Source organism: Anguilla anguilla, chromosome 3 (assembly GCF_013347855.1).
Source record: "Anguilla anguilla isolate fAngAng1 chromosome 3, fAngAng1.pri, whole genome shotgun sequence".
NCBI lineage: Eukaryota > Metazoa > Chordata > Actinopteri > Anguilliformes > Anguillidae > Anguilla > Anguilla anguilla.
Genome location: NC_049203.1, coordinates 23,192,037 through 23,203,131, shown reverse-complemented (window position 1 = coordinate 23,203,131; position 11,095 = coordinate 23,192,037).

Genomic DNA, 11,095 nt, shown 5'->3' with positions numbered 1-11,095 from the left:
ATGGCGCATGCTCACTGACACCCTATAAACAGCCAGACATAAAGCTGAAGTCTGGATAGGAGGAGGGAAAGGTTGGGGGGGCTCGGATAGACACGAATCTTCCCGAAAACTATCGAGAAGTAGTGTCGATGATGATCGAATAAAAACGAGTCCTCAACGAAGTATGCCGAGCACATACACCAGCTCCTGAAATTTACTGCCTTGTCTTTTGCCATTTAGCGGTGTTAGATTTTTTATTGTGCATGATGTAGTCACCCAGTTTGCAATATGACGAGAGGCGGGCGTTGCCGCGTTTACGGATGTTCTCATTCAGTTTAATTACTGTACCGAATCAGAGCTTTGCGGATCGTGATGAATCGATGACACTAATCACATCTGTGCCGGCTAGTCTCACAAGGGCGTTGTCTTTGGTAGCATCAACCACGACGACGGACAGTGTTTCAAACTCGGTCCTGGGGTTTTGTATCTATGCTGGTTTTCGTTCCAACCAAAATTGAAATCCCAGACTTGTTTAACAAGCTGTTAATTTCCCTTAATTACGTGCTTCTTATGTTTTTTTTTTTGTTTGTTTGTTCGTTCGTTTTGTGTTGTTTTTTTAATTTTACATTTTTTTATTTATTCAACTCTTTAAAATTGACCCATACCCTGATGAAAAACAGCATACAGTAAACCGGCATAACCTCCAAGCTGGTTAATGTTGGTGTGCAGTGCTGGTGTTAAGCTGGTCAAGCTGTTAGGCCAGCTTGGTCAAGTTGATAATGAAAATAGCTGTGCTGGTACAAGACTGGTTTTGTCAGGATGATAAAATGATGGTCATGCTGGTAGATCAAATTAGTCATGCTACTACAGTGTGGTTCCTGCATGCTTTTTACATAAAAAGTATAACCATCTTCATTGATCTATGCTGGTTTTTTCAGCAGGGTAGTTTTATGGGTTGGGCTCAAAAAACAAAAGTACGCCCAGGTAATTGCTGAAAATTGGAAATATGAACACATAAACATATCCTCAACCAGATTAGTATATTTACAAAACACATAGGATCAAAGAGGAGCCCACACACTAAATGGTACCACATACTGCAGAACCAACTTTTTTTCATTTTTTTCACGAAAATTGCTGCTGTAATCCTTGTATGAGGGTGTTTACACACATAATGAAGAAATGTGGTGTTTTCATTTTCAAAAGTTTCCAGGCCTTGCATCTCAAAATGCATTGCAAAATCTAAATTGCACTTGTATCGTTAGCTGTATTTTTATTGTTAGCTTGTTGTTATTCCTCCTAGTTTGACTTAACATTACTCGCTGACCTAGTCTATGCTCACTGTGTGAACTGGCCATAATGTGTTCATGGCTATGAATAACCGTTACATAATGAGTATTGTACCTTATCGGCCCTGTGTTTTGTAGTTGTTCCAATGACCTTTGGTATGCACTTATTGTTTGTCGCTTTGGATAAAAGAGTCTGCCAAATAAATGTAATGAAAATTTAATGATGCATATTTTTGCTCTGAAACATCCAAATCAGGTTGTGTTTTCTGCAAAGGATTACAAAACATACATAAATCATGGAATGAAAATTTTGTCAAATACATTAACAATTTTGACAGTATCCAAGGGTCAATAAGGAAAATCTCCTAATATCAATGAGTAAAATAACAGATTTTCCTGAAATAATTCAGACAACTTTTGTTTTCTTTACAAAAAAACAAAAAAAAAAACATTGATACATGCAGATACTGCAGATCAAAAAGATACACAGCTGCACAGGAATACAGCCCCTGTCACAATAGTAGCTGGAACACTTGCAGGCAGTCCCTCGTTTCAAATGCATCTGTGCTGGATCTTTGCTGTGCACCTCCTGCAATTTACTTTCCAGAATTCTCCACTTTATCCAATTCACTGTCGGCTGTGACGGAGGCCGGGCTGTCATGGAGGGCAGACTGTCACGGGGGGACCATATTATTACTGTGCTGTGAGAGTCGTGTAAACAGGAAAACAAGTCGCTGAATTGAACAGAGCAGCAATAGCAGTAGCATCCACCAGAATCAGTACAATAACAAAGATAGTCGCAAACAGCCACCAAGGGGGCGGAGCCCGAAAATACCAACAGGGCTGAGCAGCCACAGGGAAACGTTTGAACCAGAAAAACAAAAACAAGAACTTTTTGTTAATATAGGCACATACTGTACCTCTTATGATAGATAATCACATACCTTGTGTGACTGCATAGGAGGCACACCCATAAGGATCACCCCTAAACATTATTTTAGTTTGAGAGAAGCAGAGTAGTTTCCTACTAAGGAATTCCCAGGAATTCCCCAATTCTCATTAAAAATGGCTGTTTAGGCAGTTACCACTCAATGTTTACATTGTGTGCTGCAGACCAATAATTCTTATATGCATTTGTTTAAAATTATTGTTTTGGTGTTTGGAAGCTATCCCAATTCACAGTGTTTCATACATGGATTATGTTGATAAATTAAAAAAAGGGTTTTCAAAAAACTTTTCCAATAATGTTTTGTAGGAGTAGCATGGCAGTGAGTATGAGATGGAAATATTCGTTTGCCTCCAAAATGTGTGTGTGCCCCTTGTGATTGGCAGAACTGTGTCTAAGCTGCAGGAAGGAAGACAAGACAGCAAGACAGGCTGTGCCCAACCATATGAATGATAGAGAGAGAGAGAGAGAGAGTCAGAGAGAGAGAGTGAGACTGCAGGAGCTGAAGCTGATTGCAATGTAAGCGTCTGGTGCTGTCAGCAGCTTTAAATCACACTGGCACTCTGCAACAAAAAGCACACACAGAGTGCCATTGTACTGCCAGAACAATAATAGTCAATTTATACACTGGACTCTGTTTTCATTTTGTAAACACTCATAAACAGACACGTAATGACCTACAATGTGAATCATTATGACTGTACACGTTTAAGGTGATTTTAGGTGTAATTTAGGCTTTAACAATGTCAACAGAGCTTTGCTAACAAGGGGTGTTAATTATTAGTTGAGATCTTGAGTCTACTCTTTAGTTTGTTTCAAGGACAAATGCAGGCACAACCCTTGGCTGAAATTGCGAAAGCTTATGAGAGGAGAGGAAATGTTTGACCTCCAGACAACGAGGCAAACGTCGCTCCACCAGGTCCCGTGTCCACGCTTTTGTGCTTGCTTCGACTGCACTCAATTAGTCAATCGAAGAGCCAATGGGAAGACCCAATGGTCAGTCAAAATGGCGTCTTTATTTTTGTTAGACATCCTGCCTAGCAGAAAATCTGGGTCTGTTGTACTAGGCCCAGGACACTATGTGACCTACCACACTTATCCATGAGATTTTCTTCCCACATTGACTCACCCATTGCACCACAGCCACCACTGTGTTATTTGAAATCCTCCCAAGTGATAAATTAGACCCTAAACTAAATCCTTCCCATCATGGCGTCAGTCTGCTCATAGCCTGTCTATTTGTATTTGCAAAGGATCTTTAGGGAATGCAGACCAACCGATGTGATTTTAAAGGATTATGTTTTGTAGAGGCAATGACAACACGATCTCAGAAGAATGGTTCAGTTTGAAAATGCTGTGAACTTGTTTTAGCATGTTTGCTTTATGTCTTCCTTTCTTCCTATTGTGGAACACAGTATCATGTCAACATAGGATGTAATGTCTTTTCAGAAAAAATGTTTGGCATACAAGGTGTTCCAATCAGAAAAAGCCATGCATAAAAGTAATATGGCAAATAAAGCAAGTATTCTAATACTGAAGACCATTTTTATACTTATGCATACATATTTGGACAGGAAGTACTGAAAAGCAATTTGTGTGTCCACATTTGTGTCTTTTTTCTTTTCTTTATCCAGTTCTGTTTGGCAAACACAAGTTTGCAGACTGCCACTGCTATGTTGCATGCATAAACTGCATTTGCACTGTCACTGTGGATTGTTCATTCAGGCAAGTATAAATAGTAGCCGAGTATAAAATCTGCCATTTCAAAGTTATTCTCCTGGCCTAGTGCATAACATGAGTGATGATATGGATCGCTCATTGAGTAAGTTAATTACATCTCTGAGATCGCTGCTTGCGCTCTCACTAGGGGTGGAAAATAAATGCCTGCGGACAGGAGCTTTCCCCACAGTATCCGCGAAGCGATATGCTGCCACAGTGCATTTCATCAAGCTACCTGCTCGGATTTGCTCTGCCCTTGTCTTTGAAATGATTAGCCTCCATGTCAGCTTCATCTGAGCAGAAACTATTGATGTGAAATCACTCATAACTCATTTAAAAAGACAAGACACACCTAACCGAAGAGCAAAGGAGAAAAAAAAAAAAACACTAGACAGTGATTACTTAAATACTGATAAATCTTGTGACTGCTCCTTACAATGGCATATTAAGATTTTAAATTTACATTTTTTTAAATTCTTATTCGGTACACAGCTTTAACATTGCATACTAACATTCACAATCAATGTTGAATTCCACTGGAATTGATGACATAGTTCTACACTGAAATGAAAAGTTATTCATTAGTAGCCTTGGATTAACTGATTGGTTGAATGACTGCAGTGGTATTTGGGGGATCCCTATGGACTTAGCACATGTAACAAGAGGTACAGAAATGACAGCAAAAGAGTAAGTCATTCCTGTACTGAGTAGAGTACTTAATAACATGTCGTAAATTGACAATAAAGATGAAAGGAAAACCAGAAAATAAACTCAGGCTTGAGAGAGAGTGACATCTTTAAAGTGGGCGAGCATCAGAATCATCATATCCTTATTTCCACCTGCTAATATCTGTTACCGTCTGGATGTTCTGGGTAGGTTGGGTAAACTCTCTCTGAAATGTGCCTTGAAGAGCATTGAACCGTACTCGAGAAAACATCTTTTAAAGGTCCTCCAAGACGTCACTTCTGCCTGCATCGTATACACGTGCTTTAAAGTTGAAGTAGAAAAGTCTGGTGTTGGGAAAATTCCATGGTGGGTGGGGGCTAGGGCGCTGGGGGGTGGGGGGGGTGGTTGGGGGGAGTGCTGCTAGCAGAGCTTCAGCCCTGACAAGTTAATCACTTCATATTTGACTTTTGTGCACATGCAAGGACTTGCGAGGCATCGAAATTGTTCCTGCCATTCAAGGGTACACATTTCCCATTGCATTTCATCCATTTTAGATCACAGTGCTAATCCTAGCAGAAATATCAAAGAATAATAAAGGAGAAAGAGTGTTTCATTGTTACAACAGAGTCAGGCAGAGGAGACATATGGGTTCTCTCAGCCTAGATAAGCTGCTCAAAAATCTGTAGAAATATTTACCGGTTTTAGATTAATTCCATGGGATAGCTATAGGATCAATGACCAGTATTAGTGGGATAATCTGGTGAGAGTATAGGATCTAGTACCAGTTTAAGGAATGGTTAATGTAAAAGATATATAATCAAGTATCAGTTTGAGAATAGCCTGTGGGATGGCTATAGGATCATGTATCAGTTATATATGTAAGGATTCTCCTGAAAAGTTAAAAGATTAAGAAATAGTCTGTGGGCCATCTTATAATGATTAAGTACCAGTTTTAGAGGGAGTATCCTGGAAATTTGTAGGATAAAGTATTAAGTTTTTGAAGAAGTCTATGGGAATGCTATTTTATAGAATGTGCTGCTCAAATTCCTCAGGGATTTGCATTAGAGTTATATTTAAAATGTGCAGTTGACCCAGGTCTACCAGGTCTACCAATCACATCGGCCCACACTGGAATTCCCCACATAGCTTTGGAGTTGCCCCAGTCACTTGGCTTGCTTCTGTATGCCTCATGTTTTCCACCTAAATTGTGCCCTGCTCTGGTGACCTCCCGTACATCTTTCTGGAATCGCTATGTCTGTTTTGTGTCTCTTTCCTCAACCAATCAATCATCTGTCAACTTGAGCTTCCAGACTCAGCGCTTAAGACAACCTGCTACATAACAACAGCAGACAGTCTATATTTCTTTCACGGTGGACCCCCATTCCCGTCAGCCACAGTAAAACAAGTGTAACCCAAGATGCATGCATTTAAAGCCGTATGGCATCCAATCATTCCTTTCTGAATGTGTAGATCAAAATTTAAAATAGGAGAACAGCCCTGCTATAGCTCCCCTCAGTGAATTTGACCTCAAGTGAGACTTTGGCAAGGACTTTGATTAAAATACATTAGAAAAAAATATTCATGACATCACATTTTTTTGAGTTTATAAATTGAAATACTTAAGTAATTGTTGCAGATTGTTGAACTTTGGAATAAAACATGTGGGTTCAGCCGCACAATTGCTTATCCCATTTCACCTCCTAGAATGAGAACAGTGCGAACAGTGAGTTTGCTGATGTGAAAATGCATTTCTGCAGATGTAGTTGTTGATTTCTTTCTTTGTTTCTTTGTTGGATTTCTTATTATTCCTGCCCTGTGCAAATGTTTGAGTATCTAAATACTTGTTTTAAATAATGTGATCATAAAAAAGGACCAGAACTAAAATAAAAAATAAAATTTTAAAACTGCGCGATTAATGAGTTATTCACTTATTTCCAAGTTTTAGTGTAAATGTGTTTACATTAGGGAATCCATGGCAACATCCATGACCCACAGATCTCCAACTCTACAGGCGCAGGAATTTCACTACTCTACAAGAATAGAACATCTTGCAATTACACCGGATCGTTAACCTCAATAGGCTTGCGAATGGGGGGATTTCTCTCACTGGTATGGTGTGCATTTATTGCACGGAGTTTATGAACTAGAGCAACAAGTGTGTAATGAATGGCTGAAAACCACATTACCCGGCACCCCCTCCCCCTGCTCCTTTTCACTCGCAAATGTGACCTCATTGGGTAAAAGGTGCTGGAATCGCCTAGAGGGGTTAGTAGCCTGGCAACAGGTTTAGGTCTCAATACAGTGGCCCACAGCGTCTTTTCTCTGCTGTTGAATGACTGGAGGAGCTCCAGTTTCAGAATCTCATTCACATCCGCCATTGACAGGCTTTAGTGTAGCCAACCCTGTCGATGAGGTCACCATCGCGTCCATTGGACAGTGGCATGTAGCTACTCCACCCCCTAGCTGCGCTATTTGCCCTTCTGTTGAGCTTATAGGCTTTAGTTTTAGTTATGTTTTATTTTTAATTCTTGCAGAACATTGTTTGAAAAATGAAACTATTGTTTAACATTCACCTAGTTAGGTTGCTGGGCTTGTAATCCCAAGGTTGTAGATGAAGTTCTTGTGTGAGGCATTGTTGTTATACTGTATTCTTGAACAAGGTAGCTAACACTTATTCTGAAAATATCCAGTTGTATGAATGTATTGCATGTACAGATTGTAGACTGTTTAAGTTCCACTGGATAAGTGCTTCTGTCATATGCCAGGCAAAACTGTATATACACGGAGCCCTTTTCTGATCAGCGTGAGATCCATCCTTAAGTCTTGCTTGTCTACTTGATGAAGAGCTTTAAGACACATTGCCACACTCAAGGCCTGACTTTATCATTATCATGGTCATCTTGAGATCACCACAGCTGGTCTTCAGGCGCATTTGAATAGACATTCCAGCATATCAGGTGGATGTACTGTTATGTCAAACTGTATGTATATAAATTAATACAATAATAATTCAAAATATAAATGAAAAATATTTAGAATGATTATTATAAGAATATAAATTAGACTAAAAGAAGAGCAGAAACAAAGGGGCATGGTATTGCCTATTCATAGTTGGGGTCTCGTTGCCCCAGTTAGATGTACAGTATATATATATTCATTCCAACAGTTGTGATTGAAATTTGCTTCAATGTCCCTTGGTACAGCAATTAATTCCAAATTCAATTATGAAGTTGTTAAAAAGAATATGGCACAAATTCTTCAGCTTGGCTATCAACAGACTATCAGCATTAAGATGAAATTACTCCCCTCTTAATCTGATTAAAAATGTAATTTAAACCCCCCAGAAATGTGAGGCATGTTCGCCAATTACAAATGCCCTCGGGCTTCTGAGCTCATTACAGTGCCTAGGACTAGGAGTGCAGACAGAGGAAGGGGCAATACTGGCTCTGTGTGATGGATTACGTTCGGATACGGACAGGCAAAACCTGATCTTAGTTCAGAACTCCTGCACCGAGACGCTCGTATGGACCCTGGTGGTCGTTGCTGTCAAAACAGTGCCGTTGCCACCTAGTGCTGAGGTCATATGTTGACATTCCTGAGGCACTCAGACTATGTTTCCTGCCCTCTGCTCTTTTTTTTTTTTTTTTTTTTTTTTTTTGTCTGAGTCTGCCAGGAAACATCATAAGGAATTTCAACACTATTCCATTAGAGTTTGAGCCCTGTGTTATGCAACATGTTCCGTGGGAGAGGTTAAAATATTTGGGGGAGAAATCAAAAATGTAAAAAGGTGGTAAAAGGCAAACTGCATCAAATATCCTGAAAGTTCTTAGTGAATGCTGGGCTTAGCCTGAGAAATTTGATTAATTTTATCATTAAACCTGAGCTAGATCAAAAACATATACGGGTAAAGAAGAGCCACAAAACATGTTATGATTGTATTGTGTTGTCCTTGATCATCTTAAGTGCAGTCATTGTACCATCATGTATATTTAGTGATACAATTCTGTTGTATTTTGATGATGAAATATAATACATTAATAAATTAATGAAACAATCGAAGACTGAATTTCCCTGTATGGAATAGATTAGGATCCCAATCCAGTCCTCTGTTGTCCCTTCAAACATATGGCTTTGCAAGGCAATGACCCAGCAACCTTGACTTCATCCACCTGCTCATTTCCATGTTCTGGAATCTTTCCCATCTCTGGTGAGATTCTTGACCTGCTGCTGTTCCTAGCATGACCTCTAACCTCTGCCAGTCAAGCATTTATAGGAAAGTTTGACCTCACATACTCTTTTCATGGAATATTTAAACTCATACATCTGCAGCGCATCTGGTGAACCTGCCTTTGATGTGTTCACAACAAAGGGATCTACAGCAGCAGTTCATCTTGTATGTTGCTCAATGCAGTGCAATTTAAGGTTTGAGTGGAGAATCCACCTGTTCTGAAGACTTATACAACACCAGTCAGCTGTTTAAAAAAGGCACAACACTTCTGCCAGTGCTAGATTATTATTCGCAATAGTTTAAAATGGACTATATATTTAAAATGGGGCTTCCATGTTTGTATTTTTTGCTTGATTTTTAAGTTACACCTCTTGCGTTACATTACTAATTCACTGTACTTCATATCAGCATTGCAAGTACCCTAATCCAGATTGCACAACATACAAAACATTGCCACCTAGTGGTTATTTATAATGATAATGACTATTTTGTAAATCAATACCAGGCATTGCCATTTCATGTTTAGTAAGCATTTGCAGCTGACATTGGAAGAGACACTCAATGAGCTACCTCAAGGAAAGACACTTTTAAGAACAAGAGAATCAGAAATGTCGACTGAAAGAGCAAAAGAATGAATACAGTGACAGATGAAAACAGCTCATCACACAGACCCAAAAATCAATCGGGAAAGACCAAAGACAACTATGGAAGCAAATAACTGCAAGGACAGCAAGTGATGGCTAATCAAGAAGATCAAAGTGCAGACACATGACTGCACATGATCACACTAACACAACCCTTGGTACTAGGTAGCATGAGTATAATTAGACTCAGTACCCACAGACTTCTACAGGCAAGGTCTCTGTTTTAGTTTTAGTAATGCTGATAAAACTGTGTAGGAAAAGCTTATCTCTTTCCTTCAAAAAGTATAATACAGTAGATGTCAGCAGCTTTTATGGGTCTAGGTGTATTTACAGCTTCTTGGTTATTACTATATATACAACAAAACACAAGCTATTCAGTATTTTCATAGAGGATTCTGGAGCAAAGAAATTCAAGGGCATTTTGGCAATAAATTTATATTTCCTAGACTACTGATTTAATATTTATTGTGCTTTTGTATATTTTGCCCCCATATGTTAAAGGAATGACATTGTCTGAATTTATGGATTATAAAGCCACTAAAGAAAAATGTGGTGGAAGTCAAATGAGTAAATGAGAAAATAATGAAAAACACCACAGATTAATTACTTCTGTGCCCACATTTAACTTTATTACCACATTTGGAATGGCTTATCTTGATTGTTGGCCAGTCTCATAAATTTGGGCTACAGCACCTTCAAGAAGAAAGACTAAACTTTTTAAAACAATTTAAAAAATTTAAAATTAAAAAAATTAAAATGTATGCTTTTCCATTTCATGTTGTTATAGAAAATGGCACTTTTTTTTGGAAATAATATAAACGTTTTATTATTTATACAGCGCGGCCAGCCCTACAAACGCGAATGTCTCTGACTGAGTGAATGATGAAGTTACACCATTGGTCGGCCGAGTTATGAAGTTGCACCATTGGTCGGCCGGAGAGGTCCAGCCATATACTAGGTTTTGACCTGGTCTTGTTGTTGTAAAGATTGCATTAAATACAAAAACGGCATTGACATGAATAGGCAAAAAAAATTGCATACAACATTACTGGATCAATGAAAATATCAAAGGGTCCAGTAATTTAAAAAAATGAATATAAAATAAACTACCGGAACAGTGGTAAATTAAAACAATAAAAAAGAGAAAAAAGAAATAAATACATATAGGTATGCACACATATAGCCTACATCAGTCTGGGGTCATGACAGAGATTCAATTGGGTTAAATTTTATAAAGCCAACTTAACAGCAACTTAACAGTTTTCTCTCTTTTAGTTAGTCTTAAAGATTTTTTTTTAAATACGGATGAGTTATTTTTTGAACAGAAATATTAAGAGTGCAGTCTTAAGAATTCTACACGTGTGTATGAAATCTTTTGGCTAAAATAAGTATATTACTGACTAAGACATATGCATTGCAGTTTTCAGATACAATTCAAGATACTCCAAATTGTATAGCCCTATGTGTGAGCGAAATAACAGTGTTGTTTCCTGCCAGCCAAAGGGGCAAGGATTCCAAAAACGTGTGGATTTAGATACAGTAGGCTACATGGGGAAATTATGTGATCTGTTGTTTTAATACTGCTACCACACAATGGACAGTCATTATATTCTACCATAATCCT